Source organism: Eschrichtius robustus, chromosome 13 (genome assembly GCF_028021215.1).
Source record: "Eschrichtius robustus isolate mEscRob2 chromosome 13, mEscRob2.pri, whole genome shotgun sequence".
NCBI lineage: Eukaryota > Metazoa > Chordata > Mammalia > Artiodactyla > Eschrichtiidae > Eschrichtius > Eschrichtius robustus.
Window position 1 is genome coordinate 66,544,852 of NC_090836.1, and position 13,278 is coordinate 66,558,129.

Here is a 13,278-nt window from a genome sequence, read left to right on the forward strand (position 1 = left end):
ACCATTGGAGGGTGTTCAGTGGGAAAATGCCATGCAATGATTGACTATTTTAGAAATTCATTCTTACTTCTTTGGAGAATATATATTTAGGTGTCAAAAGTACAGGCAGAAAGACCAGAAGGAGGTTATTGCAGCAGTGCAGGTGAGAAAGCTATCAGAGGGTTAGTAGCTTTGATTAGGCTCATGGAAGTATAAAGGGGAAAAGTAAAAAGACTTGAGACATATTTTCAAAGTAAAACCTATATGACCTGTTGATAGATTGGTTATGGAGAATAAGAGGAAAAAAGTTAAAAATTATCCTAGATTTTTGCCTTGAACAGCTTGGTAAAGTCATTCACGATGATGGGGACGATCCAAAACAGGATCCAATAAGGGAGGATAAATAGAGTTTTATTTTTTACATAGTAGGTTCGAGATTCTCATTGGACTTTCAAGGGATGACAAAAAGGCTCTTAGGCGCAGGAGGCTGGGCCCCAGGAGAAATGACTGGGATGGAAATATCAAAAGAAGATTTGTATTAAGTAGGATGCTCTCAGCAGCAAATTAAAGAACACCTTACCAGAAGCTGCTTAAAGATAAATATTACTGACATTTGTTTTGTCACTTTACCATGTCTGTTTATGAAGTTTAACTTCAGAGTTAGATCACTCAGCAGATAATTGTTGTAAAAACCCTGGGTCAGCCTCTATGAGAGTCTCTTGGCCTGGCCGCCAGGTATGCAGTGCCAGTGCAGCCATCCAAGCATACGTCTTCAAGTGACAACAGAGAAAGCAGGGGAAAGGAAAGTAGAGTGTGCAGCCAAAAAGGGTGGTCTCTTTTTTTCAGTTAGCTTTCTCTTCTGATTGGGGAGCAAAATTTTTTCCAGAAAATTACCAACAGATTCCCCCATGTCTCTTGTCCAGAGCAATATCAAATGCCCACCCCTTGCAAAAGGAAATAGTATTATCTAAATTGATAAGACAAATGTGTCATTTCTTATAACCCAGATTCCATCATTAATTTTAAAAAAGCTAGGCTGTCTAAGGAAGGTAACCATCCATGTCTACTACAGGAGACATTGGCTTTAAAATCAGGACAAATGATGTCACCAAAAATATATCCACTGTACACTCAAAATATTTCACCCTCTCTCTACAATACCCTTTTTTAAACGGCCACTGGAGGAACGAAATCTAGAGTATCACCTACAAATTAGTTGCTTCTAGAAGTGAAAGAAAACCATAACCCAACAAACTTAAGCTGGCTGTAATGAAGATTATCTCTCATCACAGATGAGAATTACACACACACACACACACACATACACACACACATACACACACACCATGATTTCCAGTAACTTCATGTTTCTTGTTAGCTTAGGGAAAACCACAGCCTAAAATATCATAATCTTACATATATTTAGTGGACTTAAACTCAGCAGATCTGGATAATAGCCATTTTACCTTCATGAGCCATAACTGTCTCATCTCTGGGCTTTTGCTCTTGCCCTGCCCATTCTACCTGGAAATCGCCTTCCTTAGATCTTTGCGGGGCCAATCAGTTCTCATTATTTGGATGAGAATGTCATTTTCTTAGAGCCTCTTACCTTGACCACTTTACTGAGAGCAGCCATACCTGTACCAAGTCCCTCCATATTTAATACATATTTAAATAACTGCTTTTAATGCACAGAAGTTATCCCTAACTGAACATTGTATATATTTTTGCTTGGACCTATACGATGTTTCCTCCCCACCCTTAATTAGGTCAAGGACGTCTGTTTTCTTCTCCATGGGCTCTCAGCACCTATGACAGCACGTGCTATGAGGTAGATACTCAGTCAAGATTCATTTGTGCTTCTGTAAATGCGAATACTTTGAAAATACCGGACCTATATGATCTTTAAGAATACATATAACACTTATATTCTGTGATTCCTGAGGAGATTTTTTTTTTGAGTGACATTTGTTGGAAGTTCTCTTTTTTTCCTGATTAAGAAAATAAATTACATGTAGAAATCATTCTTAACTCACTGTTCTATTAGTGCCTATGACTTAGCTGATCTTCTTCTTTCTTTGAGAGACTTTTTTCCTTTTAATCCACATTTTCTACTTCAAAATATAGGATGAATAAAAGTACATGACTGTGTTTTCCTAGACATAGTAGTTGGTTTAAGGTGGGCACTAAATGCAAGAGGAGCCAATCGTGAAACTTTTTCATACGGTTGTAGTCATTTATGTGCATATTCATGTTTATACTTGTAGGCTCTTAACCTATGTGCTCCAGTGCCTCTTAATTTGGAAATGGAATGTCTTAACAGTGGCCTACAATTTTATACTATGTTTTTATAACTTTGAAATTAATCATCTGCCTATGAACCAAGATATAAATGAAAAATTTCCTGGGGAAAAAATGTACCTATATTTCTGGGCTTACAGGTCTAAAAGATATAAATTGGAATATAGAGAGGAAGAATAGCTAATATCACAAGGATTATTTGAACTGCCTTTGCTAAGTGACAGTAACTGAATTCGATATTAGAATTTTTCAGATGAATAAGGTGTGATTAATGCACTTGAGTGTTCCACAGCCTAGTTGGAGATTATAGGTAGTGTGTGAAGTGAAATAAACAGGAAGGAGAACAGGATGTGTCTAGGATAAATGAGACCCAGGGAAAGAAAGTTTTCTGAGAAAAAAAAAATAGAGTCCAGATGTAAACATATCTGATTCAGGGACTGTGCTGGAAAATTAATGAAATCAGTAGGCAAAAGAGAGATTAAATCAGCCTAAGAGGGGGGATATACAGATCTGTTAAAGAATCAGAAATGGGACAATCAGAAATACTGGAAAGAGACTTAGAAAATTTACAGGAGAATGGAAGACACTGAATTCCAGAAAATAAGTTTCTGGGTTTGTGCACCTTTTGTAGAGGGTCTCTGCTAGTATTTGAACATGAGCTTGTGTACGTGACTGTGTTATGCGGCCTGTGAGCGTTGCCTCACCTGCCGCCTCTATGAGTAGGGTTTATAGGTATTAACTGTTCATTTGTTTACTAAGAATCTCCCATATGCCAAGCACCCTGGCAGAGGCAAATAAAAGAGACCACTGTCCTCAGAAAGGTCATAATCTCTGATTGGGAGATAAGTATTAAATAAGCAACGTGATAAAATATACTTGCCACTATTTCCTATTATTGCAGGGTTTTGTTTTTTTTTTTTCTTTCTGATGTCAAAAAGTAATCCAAGCAACACATTGGCATTTAAATCATGTATATCTAGTTTACACTGTCCTTCCTTACAGTTGCTTTGTTCTATTTGTTCTATTACAGAAAAAAACAATGTGAGTTGATATCTACATGAGTTTTTAAGTACAAATTCTTATCTCTGTCTGCCATATCACACTGTGTTGTGAGAAGTCCGAAATTTAGGTTCTTTCTTAAATTTAATTATCTGGTACTTCCCTACAATAGTCTGTCTCTTATTGACATGTCAAATTTCATTTTGTTCACATATCTTTTGTGTATGTCTACTTGATATTGATAACAGTGGCTGGTGTAAGAGCTTATCTGCTTTTGATTCTGAAAATGTAATAAAGAAGGAAAATACAAAGGAACAGCCACACGTACTCGCTATTCAAGCATCCATCCAACTTTTGTATCAAACTAATACTGGGAGAAACGTGGGCTGCATGTTGCAACTCAGTCTCACTGGTATCAAAGACAGACACCAATGGCAAGGGACAGCACGTCTGTGACAAATGTGTGAAGGGATGAATTATTGAAACAAATCACGTGAAAGCGGTCTTATGAGGATCTGTGTTTGACTTAGGTACAATAATTTCATGAATGTGTCCCTTTGTATTACGTTACTTTTGACTTCAGAACAACAGCATTTTTCTTACCTAACAATTTATGAATAAAAATGACATGAAAATAAGAAGAGATATTACCCTTTAGTGCTCCATTTACTCCATTTGAATAGACCTTAAATAATTATCAAATTAAAAAATATTTGAGGGAAAACATAGTATTAAAAGAAACGCTAAGAAGTTATGTAGTTCTTGCCTAACTCTAGGCAGTTTTGAAATTAGTAAAGGCCTTCTAAAAAGGGAATCTTACATCTTATAGAAACACTTCCTTCTATCTGACTCAAATGCTTTATTTTCTATAGTAACCCTATGTTTTCTTTTTCTTAGAAAATTAGTAGTAGAGTATCATGTCTTTTGGGTCTATAGCTAACACCAAAAACACTGTAGTTAATTAACGTAGATATTTAAAAATTGTGGACCCCTAGATAATTAATTTTGTTTCCCTTGGACTTCGCAGATGAAAGCAAAATTCAATGATGTGTAATTAGAAGAAGGGCAGAGTTAGTCCTTTTGAATCATTTTATGTGAAAGAAGATTTTCATCATTTATTTAAAATCATAAACCGACATTTTTATCCAAGAAAATTCTAGAGGAAACATTTTGATTTTCAAATGTGATTAGAAAAACTCAGACATTCAGCCTTGCCCTTTCTATGAACTCTTTCTCAGATTAACAAGTTTTCTTGATCTCATCATTTGGGGTGCTGTTTATAAAACTGATAGCTGTACGTAAGCACTGAATCTTTTTATAGATTTTATAAAATCATGCTGAATTGTTTTGTGGATAAGTATGTTTGTGTCAAATTGATTTGGCTCTCTGTGGATTACTGTTTGAGGAAAGGACTGATCATTTTGTAGTGAGGGTCATTTTGTGAAGAGCCGTTATTTCCTGGAACCTTAATTTTGGGGCCCCAGAATGTAGACTAGGGACCAGGCTCTTCACCAAGGCCATTGTCCTGTTCTTGCCATTGCCCTTTCCCCAACTCAAAGTCACCCTAGTAGTCAGGAAGATTCATTTACAGGGAAGAGAAACGAATAGCTCCTTCTTACCTATGCCCCAGAGCAACAAACAGCAAATATCACCCGAAAGTCACTGCGGATGGACGGAATATTCAAAAGTTTTAGAAGTGGTTATGTCTGGACCTGAATCTGATCTCTGCCAGTTCCGTGTGACTCTGGGCAAGGTGACTGACCTTTCCAGCATATTTTCCTTTATATGCAATAATTTAAAAGGGTCCTCCCAACATCATTCCAAAGACAAAAACTGAAGGTAGATATGGTTCTCCAAACTATTCTGACTTCTAGTTTATCAGTGGCGTGAGGTTCTATTAAGATATAACTTAAAATAGTGCCTGTTAAGTGGTGGATGGTGACCTATTAGTGGGTCATGGAACCAAATTAGTGGTTTGTGACAAACATTTTAAGTGGAATAAAATAGGACAAAATCAAAAGTGTAAGTTACATCAGATGCGGTGAGGCTTAGTATTGCTTTGTGAAACAATTATGTATTCAGTTATGTATTTGCATTGTGTGACTGAATTGTGCTATAAAACGTATTTCTTACCGATGTCATTGCATTAAGTAAAGTAGCTGAGTTGTAGACGTCCATGTGTAAGTGATGTTTAGAAACTCACCATGCCCATTCAGTTGGATGCTTGTGAGAAGAAAGCAGATAGATTAGTGTATTCTTTTTTGTTGTTGTTCTTTTATTTATTTATTTATTTATTTATTTATGACTGTGTTGAGTCTTCATTTCTGTGCGAGGGCTTTCTCTAGTTGCGGCAAGTGGGGGCCACTCTTCCTCGCGGTGCGCGGGCCTCTCACTATCGCGGCCTCTCTTGTTGCGGAGCACAGGCTCCAGACGCGCAGGCTCAGTAATTGTGGCTCACGGGCCCAGTTGCTCCGTGGCATGTGGGATCTTCCCAGACCAGGGCTCGAACCCGTATCCCCTGCATTGGCAGGCAGATTCCCAACCACTGCGCCACCAGGGAAGCCCTAGTGTATTCTTATTTGGTTTACTTAAGAACCGCTTTTAGGCACCTTTCCTCAAAATCCATGGTGCTAAGACTACTGCAGAGAGAATTCTCTATTTGTTTCCTCTTCACACTTTGATGTTTGTTCTCTGACATTTTTGTGTGAGCCCCACGATGGCTACTTTGGGCTAATAAATCCTTGTGCACCAACTCACAACTCTTACATTCTGATAGCGCTCTCTCTAATGACTTAAAGCCTGTATTAGATTTCTCTGTTTCCTAAAACAGCATATGAAACTGTTGGACCTAAATTATCCTGGACCCCAAACTCTGAAAGAACATATAATCATAGGAAAAATATATTATCAGAACAAGCAGGTGTGCTTGAGTATTGAGAAAGCTGCTTAATCTTTTGGGCACAGTATGTCTTGCAAAGAAGGACAGTAATGTTCAAATACCTGTACTTTTATTTTCTGTCAGTTTGATATTCTTCCCTTCAGAATAATCATTTTCCACTTTCCTGATGAAATCAGTTTCATGCATCAAATCAGCCATCCTTGAATATCTGAAGCCTTTGACATCAGGTCCTGTAATGCAGTTTTACATATTGCTTGTTGATGTGGACGCCTGGTCAGAAATTCAGCTGTTCCACTGGGACCCCACTTTTGTTTTTCTAGGAGCAGTTGAACATCTATAGCATCCAGCTTCTGGAGAGAAAAGCTTTCAAACTAAACAGACTGTGTTCATTTAGGTTACAACATATTCTTTAACCATATGAAACTGCTATTTGACTCATTTTGACCTATAAAAATGGCAGTTTCATATAGTTCAGTCTAATATTATGTTTGAAAAGACAATATCCTGTATTCAATTAACATTTCCTTTTAAATAGCCAGACTCTGAGTTCAGCCAGCATGAGATATGGGCTGATGCTTTTCTTCATTCTTGTATTTAGTAAATATTTTCCTCAGTTCCAACTATGTTCAGAGCACCAGGCATGTGGTAAAGACAAAGATAAAGCCGACAGATGCTTAAGAATCATGTAATATTTTTTCCGATTGCTAGTAGACTGGTGGCAAAATAAAGTTATATCCTTCTTTTCACTCATAAAGTAACACAGAACTTGACAGCCCATTAAGGTATGTGGTTTTTCTTAAATATGGGCTCAGTGTGGTATTAGAATCATCAAACCCCTTCCTATATTGTCCCTATATTTATTTCCTCCTGAGTAGATACTCTCTCCAATCAACCTGCCAGTGTCATTTAGTCTTTCCTAGGTATCTGTCCCTGATCTTTAAATACTAGTGATCTACTGTAAGAATTTAACCGCCTAAAGTCTCACTGCATCTTGAAGCATTAACAAAGCACTAAGGTGGCTCTTTAACGTCTTAATTGCACCAGCCACAATCAATAAAATATTACAGTTGTTCCTATGTTATTGTTTCTTCGTTTTTGAGGTGAGAATGAGCGGATATCTTTGTAGTTTGCCTCTTTGTAAGATAGTCACTGCATGGCCTGTCTGTTGCTATTTCTAGTTCTTTTCACGTTTACTTTAGAAGTTGCATTATTCTTGGGTTTAGTTTTGTTTTGCTTGGAGGGAGTCCTTTGCTCTGTGGTTGATATTTTTGAAATGCTTGCTCCCATCACTATCCAGTGTGGCAGGGCTTTTGTTTCCTTCAGAGACTCCTCGTTTTGTTTCTTCCAAATGACCATCCCACCCGCCACTGCTGCACTGATGTTACCAAACTATAGACTGAGTACAGCAAGGCGGTGCAACCATGGCAGTGATCCTCAGCCTTGGCCGCACGATGGAATCACCTGCGGAGCTTTAAAAACACTGACGCCTGGGTTCTGCTCTTGACATTCTGAATTAATTGGCCTACACTGAGGCCTGGACATTAATATTTTTAAACATTTCCCAGAGGGCGTCTAATGCACAGTGAAGTCTGAGACCCACTGATTAAAGTTTTAATAAGAGTTCCCATGTCGAGCTAGCTATGTGTCTTTGGTCTCATTGAAGCTGGTCCAAACTTTGAAATGAGCTAAAAGCTAATGTGTATAACTTCTTTTTAGTAACCCATTCTGATGATTAGCTGGTTACTTTATAAAGGTTTTACCATCTGCCCTACATTTATCAGAGAGGAGTTCAGATCTCAACAAGAGTGAGAAATAATATCCATAATATTTAATAGCCCTGAAGTCACTCTTTGGGATCCACAGCAAGATTATTTTACACACCTGACACTTTGGGGAGCTTTCCTGAGAGTAATTAACATCTGTGTAAAGATGTAATCACCTGAAGCAGCTATGTAAGCAAGAACAATCTCAAGAGCTTTTCATTTCTAGCAGCAAAGAAATTGTACTACAGCAGCATTTTGCCAGCAGAGCTTAGGACATCAGTGTAGCCAGTATAAGAATGAAGCATTGGAAGACTGAATAACAGAAAGAGATAAATTTCTGTTAAATATCTACATCTGCTGGTTCTCCCAAGTAGATTAGACTGGAAAATCCTAATGGAGGAGTTTACCCAATCTCCTTTGACTCTGTGCACAATTCCTGCAGTTGCTACCAAGGTTCCCCAGAAAGAAAAAAAAAAAAAAGAGTAAGAAGTAGCCCCAAACATGTAACCAATCCCCAAATTAATTGCTGTTTGAATGAACTGTGTTGTTATTTGTGTTGTCTTAATTTACATGGACATGCTTTTGCTAAGAAAGAAAGATTTCTTTTACTACGTAACATTATACACTTTTAGAATCAAAAATTTGCCTGAATTTCTGAACTGAACTTATTGTTTTCCATCTGTCAGTTTCACTAATAATCCAGGTCTTTCTCCATCCATTATTGTTACAGAGAGGTCTACAGATAAAATTATGGGTATAATTTTACCCCTATCTACCTTAATGTCATTTATTTTAAGAGAATTGGAATATCTTTGTCAGCTTTTGCTGTTACTTTTATGTGTCTCTGCCTCAGTGCATTCAGTAAACTATAAAAAAAATAGAGACTAATAGTAATTTTCAATGAATATAATTTTTCTGTTTCATATCTAAGTCCAGCTGCTTTCAAGAGAATCCCTTGATCACCTCTACAGCCATGATTTGGGCTTCGGGAAATGTGACTACGCACTGATTTCCACCTAAGGGAAAGGTTGCTTCCAAGATATAGGAGAGCCTTGCAAAAACACATTTCTTTTTGAGTGAAAGCTATACTATATTGATACCAGTTAAGAAGAAAGCATGAAATGGAAACTCTGCTAGGTTTCTGAAAGTTCTGTTTTACTACAACTTTATTAGAGCCCTGGGGAAGAGCTTCAAACTTCCCTTAGTGGTTAGTTTTGATGCTAATAGTATAGGGTATTCTTGAAGAGCCTCAGAATTCAGAAGGACCATATTGACACTCTTAGGTGGTCAAGAGATTGTTTTCTAAATACTATATCAAACAGTATATGTAAGAATAACCTCCAAGCACAGTAAGAGTTGAGGATGCTATAGAGTCGTATATCAAACCCTAAAATTCCATCCGTCTGCCTTACCCTACCGAACCAAATCCAGTTTGGCAAAATACAGAAAATGGATCAAATAAATCAGAAAGATAAAGAGCAAACATAAACTCACACAAGTGGCTTTGGAAATGCAATGCTTAAAAGAAAGTCAGAGAAACAGGGATTAGATTGTTCACGGGATAAATATAGGTCTCATCACAGTATTAAGTAAGAATCTTTGAATGGCAAGCCACAGAAACTATTTGAGCTGGCATAAGTCTCAGTGATATTATAGGAAAGGCACTGGGGTATCTACAGAATCCAAGGAAGCATTAAGCTTTCACACCTCAGGGAGAGCGGGATCCAGTGCATCGACAGAGATCTCAGGGGCAAGAATATGTTCTCCGGGCTTCTAGAATTCTCCTCGAGGCCCAACAGTTTAACTCCCAAATTAGCAGGAAAGTAATTTGATTTTCCCATTTGAGGTAAAGAGTCTATCCTGTATTAATTAGCAATAGCCCAGAAAGCTGTTCTTGGAACAAAAACATGGCCCTTGGGAGTCATTCCTATGGACAGTGTGGCTGGTCTCAACTAGGAAGGCCCAGACAGATAATCCATAATAGGATTCTATTATGAATATTTTCAGAGAGTCCTGAAAACAAAAAGAAGAGATCATCAAAATACAGGGACATCTGTGGATCATGTTATTCCTGAAGCCTCAGGTCTTTCTATTTTGCCTAAATTGTCTTATATTCGTGACTGCTAATGTTAAGCAATTGTGCCTTGAGAGAAGGTGGTCATGTTTTGCTTTGTGAAAAATAGGAGCATGAACGATCTTGAGAATGGGCAGTTTTTCCTTTCCTCTTGAGTTTGAGTGAACGCAAGAGGAGGAATGTGTACCGAGATGACCCTCTTTCTTCCCAGAAGCTGACTTGTACCCTAAGCCTATCACTTTCCAATTTCTTTTCCTCTTTCTCGTTCCCTGTTTTGGAAAAAGAAAGAGAAGACAGAGGAAAGAATGGGGAAGAAGAGAGTGTGCCTTGCAGAGGACACCATGTTCCGTGGATTCCCTCACCCAGGAACCTAGTGGAGAGTTAGAGGAAGCAGCTGCTCCAAGGGATAGTTCAAGACAGTTGACTCTGGTCCTCTCAGTCACCCCGTCCCTCTCTTCAGTGCCACACATGCCTAAAACGACTTTTCAAGAGCTCAGAGCCTTCAGTCCACATTTAACAAGGAAGGGCCAAGTGGATTTAAGCTCAAAACAAGTTAGAAACTGACTCATATCAAATTTTTGCCCAAGACCAAGTTTTGAAAGACTTGGAGAGGAACGGAAGATTTATAACAACCCAAAAGGAAAAGGGGGGGAAAAGAGCAGGATCTGAGGGCCTCCCCAAAACCCTTGCTCTCTTCATAGTTTCCCCGCTGCTGTCCTTGATTAGAAGTCATTTTATTTTGTTTGCCTATGAGAAATAAAAATACTGACATTAAGACCGAGCATGGAGATATTTTATGGATATTGACCTTTAAATTAGGTGAAGGGAGAGTTAGGAGTTCAAGGGGTCAGGATTTCATTAAGAAGCAACTTTCATTTGCTCTCCTTGGCAGGTAACCCTAGATGTGTGAATTCAGTGCCATCCTTATTCCTTATCCAAAGTCACCACTCTTTGTCAAGGAAAAGTGCTGCTTGCTTTGTCCAGGCCACTGGACTGGAAACTCCATGAGAGCAGCGACCATGTCTTCTGTGTAACAACTGAATACCCAGCACCGAGCATGGAGGCACTGAGTAACATGTGCTGAAAAGATATTAAGTCATGAAGCAGTGTCTAAACCACAATGTGACCTTGGGGAAATGCGGGGAGGCAGTGTAGAATTAGCACAGTGTTTAAGAACGAAGACCCTCGAGTGAGTTAGACTGAATTGATTCAAATCATGACCGCCATTTTCTTGCTTTGTGACCTCTGCTGATTTGTTTAACCTCTCTGAACTCGGTTTCCTTCTCTGCAAAACTGGAATAATGATAGGAGCTTCCTCCTGAGATAGTTCTTAAAAATAAATCAGCTATTACACATAAAGCATTTAGCATATTTCCTGCTACACAATGAGTGCTCAGAAATGTTAAGTATAGCAAGTCGTCACGTGTAGTTATATGCAAAATCCAATCAAATTTTGTAAATCCCCTGAGTTTAGTGTTGGTAGAAAATTTCACTCTATTACATTTATTACTCATCAAGGGATGCGTGGAATAAAGAGAGGTGATACAAAGGTCCTGCTCTTGGCTAATAGCAGTGAATTTCTAGAGCAGCAAGGCTCCATGATTATGTGACAGAAAATGGCTTATTATATAGTTCTTCTATCAATTCACCAATAAATACGTTATAAAATATTCACACAGGAAGCTCTGATTCACCAAGGGTTTTTAGACATTCATATCTGCTGTTTATCTTCCAACACTGGCATGATTGAAAAGCATTAGCATGCTGCTGGCTCTGACTGTGAGTGTTTTGGAAACTGCATTTGTAACTCCCCCCATAGAAGAGCAGCAAGTGATTTGGTAGCAACATGACGGTATGATTTCTAAAGGGAGATTGTTTTGTGTACCTATAGTTTCCTTTTCTGGGGTTTATCTTTAAAGAGTCTAGATCTTTGACATGCTTTTATATTTTTTGTCTAAAAATGGGAGACTAATGGCAATGCTCAAAATCAGGATAACCATGGTATAAACTGCTTCTGACAGCCCTTTCAAGGACAAGTTCAATTCTGACTTGTACTGCCCTTGCTTTTATAATCCTTCCAGCCTGGCAGAAATAGTCTATCCTGGATTAAATTTACATCTATCAGAACATATGTACTTAATAGCAACTAAATTAAAATAATCCCATATTCAAAGTTTGAACTTGTGTGCTTGAAAGAGGAAAGGTATGTATCATGCAGGGTCCAGTGCAGTCCTTTGCCACTGTATCAGAGATTTTTCAGGAATCAGTCACTGTTAGTAGTTAATGTATTCAATATGTTAGTGCAAAGGCAGGGAAGGGATCAGCGCTGAAATGTAGAAGCTGGTTAATATTCCTACAGAGAATTCATTAACTTCAACAAGATGTGGTTTGAGAGAAAAGGTTCTAATCACCACACATTTTAAATACGTACTTGTACTTAATAGGTGGCAGGATTTTGATTATACAATTGGGTATTTCATACTGAGAAATGCTGACTATTTTAAACATATCAGTGAGGTTAGTGGAAATATACAAAATATTTGAAACGTGAAATAAATGCAAACATTACTGATGTTAGATCAGATTATATTAAATTGGATTAGGGTATGTTAAAATGTAGGACAGAGTCTATTTCAAAAGTAATTCAAAATTAATTCACCATTACCAAGCTGTGATTCGGATGCAAAGCAAAATGGAAAGGAGAGTGCTGTTCTTCTTCTTCAGCTAAGCAGTGGAAAGATTAAAAACTGTAAACTTACTCCTTGGAAACAAAATGCCTCTCTTGCTTTTGAACATAAGTGGCTTTTTAAAAATCCCTTTTTAGAACTGCCTTAACTACTTCTTCATTTTGAAGACATGAAGGTTTCTGTCCTTAAAAGAAAATTATACTTTGTGTCTACACTTGAAACTATCAAGGTTGATGCTGGATTGTCTAATAATGCCTTAGTTACATACGCTTTCCTGGGGCCAAAAGATTCCAATCAGTATTTTGTTTTCTGTGTAGAACGTTTTGTCATCATCTTTTCATGAATTGAAAATACTGTTGTTGGACCTTTATTTCGATGTCTATTGGTGAAATGTCTATGTACTGAGACACTCCAAGAAATGCCAACTTAAATTCCCAAATACGTCTTTACTTGAAAATAAAAAGCGAACAATAAACAGAAAATTGTCTTAGCCAAATTAGCAACAGAAATCATTTCAAATAAATTATGTAACTGAATATTAAAGAATTCTAAAAGTTAAGACTTCCAATGTATTTG